Below are 14,198 nucleotides of genomic sequence, written 5' to 3' on the forward strand. Positions count from 1 at the left end.
TGCAGGAGTGGTCAAGAGGGAACCCTCATGCACTGTTGGTGGGAATGCAATCTGGTTCAGCTACTGTGGAAACAGTATGGAGATTCCTCAAAATACCAAACATAGAAATACCACATGATCGAGTAATCCCGCTACTGGGTAAATAGCGAAGAAGACGAAACACTAATTCAAAAATATATATGCATCCCACATTTAGCAACATTATTTACAAGCAGTCGGAGTGTCCATCAATAGATGAATGGATGAAGAAGATGGACATTTCTCAGGCATAAAATGAATGAGGTCTGGCCATTTGCAACAACATGGGTGGTTCTAGAGAGTATAGACTTTTTGCAAGTTTCACTATACTCAGTGAAATAAGTCAGACAAAGACAAATACCATATGATCCCACTTATATATGAATCTAAAAAACAGAACAAATGAACAAAAAACTGCCCAGGCTGTTGAATATAGAGAACAAACTGGTATTTGCCAGAGGGTAGGTTAGTGGGTAGATAAAGGATATCAACAGTTATACATGAGATCCTGCCATTTGCAAAAACATGGATGAATCTAGAGGATATAAAGCTAACTCAAAAAAGTCAGTCAGAGAAAGAAAAAATACCATATGCTTTTACTCATATATGGAATTTAAGAAACAAAACAAATGAACAAAGAAAAAAGAGACTAACCAAACAGAAAAAAAAGACTCTTCAATATGGAGAACAAATTGTTGGTTACCAGAGGGGAAGTGTGTGGGGGGGAGGGTGAAATAGATGAAGGGGATAAAAAGTAGGCTATCACGATGAACGCTGAGTAATGTATACAATTGTTGAATCACTATACTGTACACCCAAAACTAATATAACACTGCATGTTAATTACACAGAGGTTAAAAATAAATTTTAAAAATACCAAAGATCCCCCAAGTCTTTAAAATTACCCAAATTACCCAAAATAAAAAAATAGAAGAAAACAAAATCTACACATAAAACCATCTTATATAACCATGAAACTGAGAAGGAAGAAATTTTATATTAACTCATAGAAATTAAAACATTTTTATTGTCCAAATATTGTCACAGAATTCAACATAGAAACAATAATCTGTAAAAATCATTTGAAATGCTGAAAACTGTAGAAAATGGACATATAATGTATGGGCATATATTAATAATGGGCAGATAAATATGGTGACCAATTATAGAAAGAAGGACATCACAGGCAACATGCTGAGAATAAAATCACATCTTTCAAGAATCACTCTCAACATGAATGGCTTAAAAGCCCCCATGAAACAGCACAGGGTTGCAGATTGGATAAAAAGACAGGACCCATCCATATGCTTTCTACAAGAGACTCATTTTGAACATAAAGATACATCCAGACTGAAAATGAGGAAATGGAGAACCTCACTTTTTCATGCCAACGGACCTCAAAAGAGAGCTGGGATAGCAATTCTCATATTTGACAAATTAGATTTTAAGCTAAAGACTGTAGTAAGAGATACAGAAGGACAGTATATCATTCTTAAAGGGTCTATCCAACAAGAGGATCTAACGATTATAATTATCTACGCCCCCAACACAGGAGCAGCCAACTACATAAGCCTTTGTTAACCAAAATAAAGAGACATATTGATAATAATATGTCAAAAGTAGAGGATGACAACACTCCACTCTCAGCAATAGAAGGATCATCTAAACAGAAAATCAACAAAGAAGCAAGAGCTTTGAATGACACACTGGACCAGACAGACCTCATAGATAAATACAGAATGTTCCACCCTAAAATGATAGGATACTCATTCTTCTCAAGTTCACATGGAACTTTCTCCAGAATGGTCCATAGACTGGGTCACAAATCAGGTCTCAACTGTTACCAAAAGATTGAGATTATTCCCTGCATATTCTCAGACTACAGTGTTTTGAAACTGGAACTCAATCACAAGAAAAAATTTGGAGGAAATTCAAACAGTTGGAAGCTAAAGACCATCCTGCTAAACAATGTTTGGGTCAACCAGGAAATCTAAGAAGAACTTAAAGAATGCATGGAACCCAATGAGAATGAAAATTCATCAGTCCAAAACCTATGGGATACTGCAAAGGCGGTCCTGAGGAGGAAATACATAGTCATCCAAGCATCACTCAAAAAGAAAGAAAGAAAGAAAGAAAGAAAGAAAGAAAGAAAGAAAGAAAGAAAGAAAGAAAGAAAGGAAGGAAGGAAGAAAGAAAGAAAGAAAGAGAAAAATCTCGAATAAATAAATTAACTTTACACCTTAAAGAACTGGAGAAGGAACAACAAATAAAGGCTAAGCCATGTATCAAAAGAGAAATAATAAAGATTAGAGCAGAGATCAATGAATTAGAAACCAGAAACACAATAGAAGAGATGAGCAAAACTAGAAGCTGATTCGTTGAAAGAATTACTGAGATCTATACACCACCGGCAAGACTTATCCAAAAGAAAAGGGAAAGGACACAAATTAATAAAATTATGAGCAAAAGGGAAGTGATCATTACTAACCCCTTTGAAATAGAAACAATTATTAGAAATTATTATCAACAACTATATGCCAATAAATTAAGCAACCTGGAAGAAACGGATGCCTTCCTGGAAACCAGTCAAAAAATATCAAGTCAGAAACAGGAAGAAATTGACAACCTAAATAGACCAATAACCGGTAACATGATTCAATCAGGGATCAAAAACCTCCCAAAAAGCAAGAGTCCAGGGCCTGATGGATTCCCTGGGAAAGTCTATCAAGCATTCAAAGAAGAAATAATACCTATTCTCCTGAAGCTATTTCAAAAAATAGAAACAGAAGGAAAACTTCAAAACTCATTCTCTGAGGCCAGCATTATCTTGATCCCAAAACCAGAAAAAGACCCCATCAAAAAAGAGAATTACAGACCAATATCCCTGACGAATATGGATGCCACGATTCTCAACAAGACCCTACCTAATAGGATCCAACAGTACATTAAAAGGATTATCCATCACGACAAGGTAGGATTTATCCCTGTGATGCAAGGGTGGTTCAACATTTGCAAATCAATCAGTGTGACAGAACACATTAATAACAGAAGAAACAAGAACCATATGATCCTCTCAATTGATGCAGAAAAAGCATTTGACAAAATACAGCATCCTTACCTGATTAAAACACTTCAGAGTGTAGGGATAGATGGTACATTCCTCAATTTCATAAAAACCATCTATGAAAAGCCTATGGTGGATATCATTCTCAATGGGGAAAAGCTGAGAGCCTTTCCCTTAAGATCAGGAACACCACAGGGATGACCACTCTCGCCACTATTGTTCAACACAGTAATAGAAGTCCTAGAAACAGCAATCAAACAACAAAAAGAAATAAGAGGCATCCAAATTGGCAAAGAAGAAGTCAAACTCTCTCTCTTTTCACAGACGACACGATACTTTATGTGGAAAACCCAAAAGACTCCACCCCCAAATTGCTAGAACTCATACAGCAATTCAGTAATGTGGTGGGATACAAAATCAATGCACAGAAATCAGTTGCTTTCCTATACACTAAAAATGTAACTGTAGAAAGAGAAACTAGGGAATTGATTCCATTCACAATAGCACCAAAAACCCTAAGATTCCTTGGAATAAACCTAACCAAAGAGGTAAAAGATCTATACTCTAGAAACTACAGAGCACTTATGAAAGAAACTAAAGAAGACACAAAAAGATGGAAAAAACTTTCTGCACTCATGGATTGGAAAAATAAACATTGTGAAAATGTCTATGCTGCCCAGAGCAAACTATACTTTCAACACCATCCTGATCAAAATATCAATGACATTTTTCAAAGTGCTGAAACAAACAATCCTAAAATTCGTATGGAACCAGAAAAGACACTGAATCACCAAAAAAATGTTGAAAAAGAAAAGCAAAGCTGGGGGCATCACATTGCCTGATTTCAAGCTATAATGCAAAGCTGTGATCACCAAGACAGCATGGTACTGGCACAAAAACAGGAACATAGACCAATGGAAGATAATAGAGAGCCCAGATATGGACCCTCAACTCTATGGTCAACTCATCTTCGACAAAGCAGGAAAAATATCCAATGGAAAAAAGACAGTCTCTTCAATAAATGGTACTGGGAAAATTGGACAGCTATACACAGAAGAATGAGACTGCATCATTCTCTTACACCATACACAAAGATTTAAAAAAATGAATGAAAGACCACAATGTGAGACAGGAATCCATCAAAATTCTAGAGGAGAACATATGCAGTAACCTCTTTCACATCACCCACAGCAACTTCTTTCGAGATAAGTCTCCAAAGGTAAGGGAAACAAAAGCAAAAATGAACTCTTGGGACTTCATCAAGATAAAAAGCTTCTGCACAGCAAAGGAAACTGTCAACAAAACTAAGAGGCAACTCACAGAATGGGAGAAGATATTTTCAAATGACACTACAGATAAAGGGGTGATATCCAAGATCCATAAGAGCTTCTCAAACTCAACACCCAAAAAACAAATAATCCAGTCAAAAAATGGACAGAAGACATGAACAGACACTTGTCCAAAGAGGACATATGAATGGCTAAGAGATACATGAAGAAATGTTCAACATTATTAGCCATCAGGGAAATTCAAATTAAAACCACATTGAGATACCACCTACACCAGATAGAATGGCAGAAATTGACAAGAGGATGTGGAGAAAGGGAAACCTTCTTACACTGTTGGTAGGAATGCAAGTAGGTACAGCCACTTTTGAAAACAGTATGGAGATTCCTCAAAAAGTTAAAAATACAGGTACCCTATAATCCAGCAATTGCACTACTGGGTATTTACCCCAAAAATACAGATGTAGTGAAAAGAAGAGCCACGTGCACCCCAATGTTCATAGTAGCAATGTCCACAATAATCAAACTGTGGAAGGAACCAAGATGCCCTTCAACAGACAAATGAATAAAGATGTGGTCCATATATACAATGGAATATTACTCAGCCATCAGAAAGAACAATTACCCAACATTTGCACCAACATGGATGGAACTGGAGGACATTATGCTAAGTGAAATAAGTCAAACAGAGAAAGGCAATTATCATATGGTTTCACTTGTTTGTGGAACTTAAGGAATAGCATGGAGGACACTAGGAGAAGGAAGGGAAGAGTAAAGGGGGGCAGAGGAATTAAAGGGGAGACAAACCATGAGACACTATAGACTCCAGGAACCAAACTGAGGGTTTCAGAGGGGAGGGGGGTGGGGGATTGGGATAGGCCGGTGATGGATATTAAGGAAGGTATGTATTGCATGGAGCACTGGGTGTTATACGCAAACAATGAATCATGGAACACTACATCAAAAATTAATGATGTGCTGTATGGTGACTAATACAATACACTAAAAAAAATGATGATCAAATATATGAATTTGCTCAAACTCACTAATTGTTTATGAAAATAGCAAAGCATCCCTTCCACACCCATTAGCCCCTCAAAAACCTTAAAATACTATCACATTAATTGGGATTAGAACTCTTAAACAGGTAGCGAAGTGCTTGTCTTTAATTTTCATCACAGGAATGTGAGGTGCTATCACATTTGGGGGAAATAATCTGAAAATAGCTGTAAATTGTATTTACCTCGGGGTTTCTCATCTCAGTACTATTGACATCCTGGCCCAGATCAATCTCTGTGCTGGGGTTTGTCCTGGGCAATGTAGGATGTTTAGAGCATCTCTGGCCTCTAGTGACACCTCCCCAGTCTGACAGCCTAAATTGCCTCAGAACATTGCTGAGTGTCATGTTTTAACTCAATCTCAAAATATTTGTGTGTGATTGAGAAAATAGCAACTTAATGAGAAAGAATATGAAAAACGCTCAAAAGTGTCAATGACCCAGCCGCACCCTGAAATACTCTGCAATCACTGAAGTAATGAATTAGCATTATACTAGTTGATGGAGGCAAGTCTGTAAGGTACTATCCAGGGGGACAAGATTAAAAAAAAAAAAAAAGCACTGCGCCAGAGCCTAAAGACAATTTACAATGTGCATAAGATTCTATTCCTGAATATGTATGAAAGTGTATGAATAGGAGCACACGGGTAGCTCAGCCAGTTAAGCGTCTGTCTCAGGCTCAGGTCAGGATCCAGGGGCGCTGATATCCAGCACCCTGTCTGGCTCCCTGGTTCTCCCTCTCCCTCCACCCCTCCACTCTGCTTGTGCTCTCTCACACGTTCTCTGTCTCTGTCTCTCTCTCTCTCTCAAATAAATACATAATAAATACATACACTTTTTTTAAGTGTACAAATATTTGTCTGTGCATAATAGAGAAACATAATATTTTTGAGAGAGAGAGAGCACAGAAGCTGGGTGGAAGAGGGACAGAGGGAGAGGCGGAGAGACAAACTCAAGCAGGCTCCACAATCAGCCCAGAGCCCAACTCAGGGCTCCATCTCATGACCCTGACATCATGGCCTGAGCTGAAATAAGAGGTCACAGGCTTAACCAACTGAGCCACCAGGCACCCCTAGAAATGTAAATTTTAGAAGACACTAAGAGCTTATGGAGCTGATGGGTAGTAAGGAGGGCACATATTGCATGGTGCACTGGGTGTATATGCAACTAATGAATCATTGAACTTTACATCAAAAACCAGGAATGTACTATATGGTGACTAACATAATATAATAAAAAATATTGTTATTTAAAAAAGAGCTTATGGAACAAAGGATAGCAGTAGGAGTGAGAGTAGGTTAGGCATGGAGCTATCTCAAACAACAGTCTGAAACACAATGACAATCTAAAATTAACTTTCTAGACAGGCAAAAAACAGTATCACTGTAATGACGTCAACATGGGTCACTAACTCAAGATTAAAGTGCTAAAGACTTGGAAACAGGGGCACTTGGCTGACTCAGTAGAGAGTACAGCTCCTGTTCTTGGGCTTGTGAGTTTGAGCCCCCCACTGAGTGTACCAATTATGTTTAAAAAACATAAAAATTGGAAATAAAAGAATATGACAAAAAAAGTGGATAGGAAGCATTATCTAAAGTGAAGCTTTCATCTCATGTACAGATATACTACAGCATATTTGTTTAGGAAGAAAAGGTGAATGTTAGTCAAACGATAAAGAAGCATCCCTTCCACATGAGGGCTGCAGGTGCCATGACTTTGAGAAATAGATCTAATCACAAAAGGCCAAATGGTACAATAAGGAATACCAGAAAAGTGAACACAGGCTGGAAATATGTATAAACGATGTATTACTTCAAATGTTGCAGAAGAACTTTGTACACTTAAACAAGCAAGAGGAGGGAGGAAAATATGACCGAATGATAGGTTTGAGCACACAAAATCTATTAACTTTCCTACTACCCTCAAATACATCTACACATACATAAAGGAACTAAAGGTCAAATAGCAAAGTTGATGGAAAATCTCCAATCCCTATGTTTGAAAAAATGCAATCAACAGCAGGAATATAAACACTTTGAACCCACCAAACAAAAGCACAGAACTGACACAATCTGCCATAGAGAAGGCAAACATCTAAGAAACCCACAGATATACTCATTCTTGCCACTAAGGATATAATTGCTTTTTTTGTATACCCCTTTCACATATTAATTTTTAAAAAAATTGTTTGGAATGCCCAGCAAGGAAAAGGACACTGTGAAATGTACGTCTAGTGATCCCTTGGACTGGATCATTCTCATCAATTTGGGAACATACTCAAATCCCCCCTGGCTTACAAGAATAAAAAGAATGCCCTCACTTGACTGCTTAACCCTGTAGCTAATACCCTATATCTCTATTCCCCTTAATTACAAAAATTCTTGGACTAGTGTTCTACTCTTATTGGGACCACTTGCTGCCACCCATCACCGCTCTTCCACCAGCAGTAGTTAATCCTCAACAATCTCTCCTGCATGGCTGCTTTCAATGTTTACTTTTCTTTCTAGGATCATAAGTAAATGTATTCATTAGTTAATCAGTCAAGCCAACAACCACAGTGATGTCCCAGTGTTGGACTAGTCTGGGTTAGATCTCAGGGGGCGTCAGGTAAATGTTCTCACCATTCTATTCTCTCTCACCCTTTCCTGCAATACCTGCTGGGATTTTGGACTCACCTGCATGGGGGTCTCTGTGAGCTGAATTCCTCCCTCTATGGTTAATGGTGGACACTGAAGCTCTGTTCTCAAACAATACAGCAGGAGTCTCCCAGCCAGACCTAGGACTCCAGAAGAAATACCCGTGTCCCATTCCACCCAAGGTTGCACCTGCTGAGGGACAACAGCAGAAGAGTTATTTACAGCTCACTATCTGCTCCTTAAGCATCTTTCCCTCCTATTTTTCCAACCTTTGAGCCCATCATCCCCCATGGGACACTGCCCTGGACAGATAGGACTTTTTTCTGCAGTTTCCTCGTCCCAAGAGACCAGATTACAAGTCAGTTGAATCCAGTTATTACTCCTCCCTGAACTCACCTGCCTCCCACAGACCTAACCTCCTAGCACCTTATCCAAACCTGAATTAAAGATTTCTCCAAATCTAAGAGTGAATAATTTTTCTTTACTAGGCTCTTTGGGCCCCCCAATTATTGACTTGTTGTGGGACACAACACTGATATCTTCAGAAGGTTGCTATTTCCCCCTTCAAAAAGGTGAAGAACTGTATTGCTTTGATATAAAACCACAGGACTACAGTCCTTGGCTTCCATGACACTTTTGCTAAATCAGTTAAGAGTTTAATGTTTCATTCCCCCTTCTGATTATCCCCCCTTTCTTTATCCCTTTCTTCCCCTACCGATCATCAGAGACTATGGACTATGAGAAACAAACTGAGGGCCTCAGAGGGGAGGGGGGTGGGGGAATGGGATAGACCGGTGATGGGTAGTAAGGAGGGCATGTATTGCATGGTGCACTGGGTGTTATACGCAACTAAAGAATCATCCAGCCTTACATTGGAAACCGGGGATGTACTGTATGGTGACTAACATAATATAATAAAAAAATCATTAAAAAAAAGAGTTTAATGTTTTAAGATAAATTAAGAGCTGTTGTTTCTTCCAAAATTATAAAATATTTTGGTAATTAAAAAATATATATCTAGGTGTAGAGCTTCAGGTTCAACAGATGAAAAGAGTTCTGGAGATGGATGGTGGTGCCAACTGCACAACAATGGGAATGTATTTCATCCTGTTGAGCTGTGCAGTTACAAATGGTTAAGGGGCACCTGGGTGGCTCAGTCATCCATCCTCTTATTCTTGATCTCAGCTTGGGTCTTGATCTCAGGGTCCTGAGTTCAAGCCCCACGTTGGACTCTCCACCAGGCATGAAGCCTACTTAAAAATAAAATAAAAATAAAAATAAATGGCTAAGAGGTGGTGAAAGAGGTCATTGGGATTGAGGAACACATTTGCCCTGATGAGCACAGGGCGATGTATGGAGGTGTTGACCACTAAATTGTACACCTGAAACTAATATTATGCTGCATGTTAACTAAATAGAATTTAAATAAAAACTTTAAAAAAGAGTATACTTAATAAGTGCTAGGAAATGTATAGAATTGTTGAATCATTATATTGTAGCCCCGAAATTAATAAAGCACTATATGTTAATGATACTTTAATTTAAAAAAAAATTAAAGAAAAAATAAAAAATAAATTCAAAAAAGACGAAAGGATAAAAAGATTAGCCATGATTGTCCAAGTGGGATGAATGTAATCACAACAACCCTCCAAATGTTGAGGAGGGAGACAAGAGAGTTGCTGTCCGAGTTGTTGCCCTGCTGACTCTGCAGGTGGAGGAAGAGCCAGGAGCCCAGGAATGCAGGCGGCCAGCAAGAGAGACTGGAATTGGAAAGAAAACACATCCCCCCCCAAGCCTCTAGGAGCTCCACCCTGCAGACATCTTGCTATTAGCCCGATGAGACTCCTTCCAAGCTTCTGATTCCAGAACTGTAAGAGCACATGTGTGTTTGTTTTAAGTAACTAGGGTGGGGATATTTTATAACAGCAGGAGGAATCTTATATGGGCATAGGCAATAAAATTATTTGAGCCAACGGAGTTTAAACCTCTCAAGTCACTTATCGGCTTCCCTTGGATAAGGGAAATTTATATTAAAATCCTACAGTAGTTACAAAGGAAAATTTAAATCGATGTGGTTATATTCTACCCCATCAAACTATACAGTGAATTCCTCATGACATTAATGTGCATGTGGTTTGATTCTGAGGCCTTCAAGGCAGTGACATAGGAAAGGAACTCATGATCAAAATTAAGGTCACTCATTGCAATTTAAATATTTTATTTCTGCATCCTTTTATATCACATAAATTCAAAACTTCATTCTTTTTTAGTGCTATCCTTTCCAGCTTTCTCAAGATCCCTATCAACACAAGAGATGAAATCATGAATGTGTCTGTGTGTGAACACATGTGAGTGAGCTTATTTGAAAGAAAATGTATGCAAACACACACATACACAAGACACAACCATTACCCTCAAATGTTTTCTTTGAGGTGAAAAAGGAAGTTCCACACATTTTATTCATTCCCCACAATGTCCATATGAAGTCATGTTTAGATTCCCACGTTACCTTCAGAAATAGGGAATATGATGCTTGGTATGCTTAAATGTTTAGTAATTACCTAATGAAACTGTTAAAACTTATGTACAGCCTTAACTCATATACAAATAGAAACTTGCAACATGTACTCTTCATTTTCCGTGTAGCTCCTTGAATTTACCAATGTGTACATTTCACATATGCAGATTATTGTGTATAATTTTACTCCAATGATTAATTCAGTGGAGCAAACCTAATGGTGCATGGCTACTAGTAGGATCTAGAACACAGGCAGCTGACTCTCATGTAAGAGGGATGGGAGATAGCACTTCTGATGGGGAAGAAAGCCAAGTGTTAATTATGGATATATGAACGATGAAATTAAATTTAAGTAATTCACACGATAAACCAAACTTTTTCTATAAGTAGAAGACTAACTTACATATGGAAGTGTAGTAATAAGAGCCCATAAAGTGGCTGGAACAGAAGAGCATTACAGCCACACACGACACCATGGTTCAGCCTTAGAAAAAATATGTAGAGATTCATGCCTGACTCCAAATCCATGAGGACCCAGCAGAGATCAGAAACACTCCCCAGCATATATTTCTGTTTGATTGTAAAGGTGTTATGATATCCCATTTGCCAAAGACAGCCTGTGACATGGAGAGAGTTGACTGACACAATCATCCAAGTGAACAGACCTGAGACAATTACAACATGTGCTCCTTTTTACTTGTTGCATATCTGACCTTAAGGAGAGCAGGCATGATCATTCTGTTATTCAAGTTTACTTCCAATGACTTTATGAACAAGTGACTATATGTGGGCTTCCTTCTGGGTCACTGGGGGAGTTTGAAGGATGTGCACGTCTGTGCAGAACTGATGACCCTGAACCACAACCAGCAGGACATCCAGCTCTCCTGTGAAGTGTCCTCTGATCACACAGGTGGAAGACTTCTTTTTTTTAAGATTTTATTTATTTATTTGACAGAGAGAGACAGCCAGCGAGAGAGGGAACACAAGCAGGCTCCCAGTGGAGGAAGCTGATGTGGGGCTCAATCCCAGAACACTGGGATCATGCCCTGAGCCGAAGGCAGATGCTTAACAACTGAGCCACCCAGGTGCCCCAACAGGTGGAAGACTTCTGAGCAGGAAGGAGGTGGGAAATTGATGATGCCAATATTGTTCTTTCACCATCCCCTAGCATTTATGACAAATACTAGAAATGGGAGTTATTTCATGGAACACTAGAGTCATATAACATGGTAGCAGTGGAAATTTTCAAGTAGAAACAGGAAAATAACTCTGTGATAAAACAGAGAAGAGACTAAGAGATCCTTCACCTGAAAGAATAAACCCCCTCAGTTGTGGATATCAATTATCTTTGCTTCCATAAATAGATGCACACCATGTAAAGGAAATATTTTGGATAGTAATAAAGTTGGTTGCCTGAAATGCTGCACCCTCACAGTTCTTAAATATTTTTATTTTTTTAATGCCAGTATAATTAGCATACAGTGTACACTATAGTGATTCAGGAATTCTATACATTACTCACTGGGCATCATGATAAGTGTACTCTTTTTTTTTTACTAATATTGTATTTATTTATTTATTTATTTATTTATTTATTTATTTGAGAGAGAGAGAGAGAGCATGGGGAGGGGCAGAAGGAGAGAATATCTGAAGTTGACTCCACACTTAAGAGGAGCCTGATGCAAGGGTTGATCTCACAACCCTGGTATCATGACCTGAGTAGAAACCAAGAGTCAGATGCTAAATCAACTGAGCCACCCATGAGCCCCTTGATAAGTGTGCTCTTAATCCCCTTCTCCTACTTCATGCATCCTCCCATCCCCTCCCCTCTGGTAACCACCACTTTGTTCTCCATATTGAAGAGGCTGATTTTTTTGTTTCTCTCTTTTTGTCTTGTTTTGTTTCTTAAATCCCATATGTGAATGAATTGATATGGTATTTGCCTTTCTCTGGCTTATTTCACTTAGCATTATACCCTCTGGATCCATCCATGTTGTAAATGGTTACATCAAAATAAAAAGTTCCTGCAAAAGAAACAGTCAACAAAACAAAAAGACAAAATACTTAGTGGAAAAAGATACTTTCAAATAATATACCAAATAAGGGTTTAATATGCAAAATACATGAAGAACTTATACAAGTTAACACCAAAAAATTAATAAAATCAATTAAAAATGGACGGAAGACATATACAAACATTTCTCCAAATAAGACATCCAGATGACCAACAGGCACATGAAAATACACTCAACAGCACTCACCAGGGAAATGCAAATCAGAATCACAATCAGCTATCATCTCACATCTGTCGGAATGACTAAAATCTACAACACAGGAAACAACAGATGTTGGCAAGGGTGTGGAGAAAGGGCAACATTTCTGTACTGTGGATGGGAATGCAAACTGGTGCAGTCATTCAGAAAATGGTGTGGAGGTTCCTAAAAATTAAAATAGACCTACTCTATGATCTAGGGATCCCACTACTGAGTATTTACCCCCACCAAAAATGCATCCACATATTTGCAATCATCTCTGACACTAAGAACATACCAAGTCAATCTATTCATTCAAATTTGTCTTTCCAGGTTGACTCCACTGGGAGAGATAGGTTTGCTAATCAACATTTGCCAGTGGCTGTGGTAGGCATTCTGGACACCTAGGTGAATAACAGAATAAAACAAGGAGACTATTTTTAGCATGTTTGTAGAGAAAGTGTCTGACATGAAGCTTTTATTTCTGAAGCATCCATTTCAAGGACAACCATGCTGAATAAACATAGTGTCGGGTGTGTGGCACTATTACCAGGTAAGCAGTGAGGCTGTCCCCATCCATGAAGTACCTCTGCAGAAAGATCTGGGTGACCTCTATACTGAATGAGTAGTGACCCTGCTTTCCATTTCCCTGCCAGAATTTCACTGTTATGTTTTAAACTGGTCAATAAAGAGTGAACCTGGGAACCCTTGGCCACTCTGCCCATGGACCCCAATAAAGGCAGGGCCCCAGTTCAGGGCTTTCACTCTCTTGTTCTGATTCTCTGACCCTCTGCACTTTCTGCATCTGTCCTCCAGGACCTGTGAGGAATAAAACTGGTTTTGTTAGAGTTCTCTAATGGGTGCTGCTGAGGCCTGTCTTGCAGTCACAGTAAGAACCCAAGGGCTGGTGCGGCCACAGCAGAGGCTCTGGTCAGGGAAGCATCACGGGAATGTCCACAAACACAGGGGTGCAGGGGGTGCCTGGGCTTTCCTAGCCTGAGCACCCCTGTCAGGAGCCTGAGACGTAAACAGAACAATGTTAAAGTCCACATTATCAGGACGAGGAGTAAAGGTAGTGATGTAAAAAGACTGACAGAATCAATGTGATTCTGTGATCGGGTTTTGTATTCTCTACAAAAAAGTTATGTGAAGGGCTCAGTAGCCAATGTAATTTCTTTCATATGAAGAATACAACTCGTGATTATTCTTTTGCGAAATCTAGGGAAAATTTACTTGGCATGGTATAAATCATTTGAAATGAAATTAGTTTGAAGAAATTGAACTTGCCCCACATAAGATACAGAAATTTCCAGGCATTTGTAATTGAAGTTTGGGGAAAACATTGGAACATATGAAAACGGACAAAG

The 14,198-nt window shown here is 38.8% G+C and overlaps 1 pseudogene; it reads left to right on the forward strand.

Annotated features, from left to right (window-relative positions):
* The window catches only part of LOC113250229 (olfactory receptor-like protein OLF4), a 47,967-nt pseudogene that overhangs the window by 12,723 nt on the left and 21,046 nt on the right, over positions 1-14,198 (forward strand).

Source organism: Ursus arctos, unplaced genomic scaffold, assembly GCF_023065955.2.
Source record: "Ursus arctos isolate Adak ecotype North America unplaced genomic scaffold, UrsArc2.0 scaffold_14, whole genome shotgun sequence".
Lineage (NCBI taxonomy): Eukaryota > Metazoa > Chordata > Mammalia > Carnivora > Ursidae > Ursus > Ursus arctos.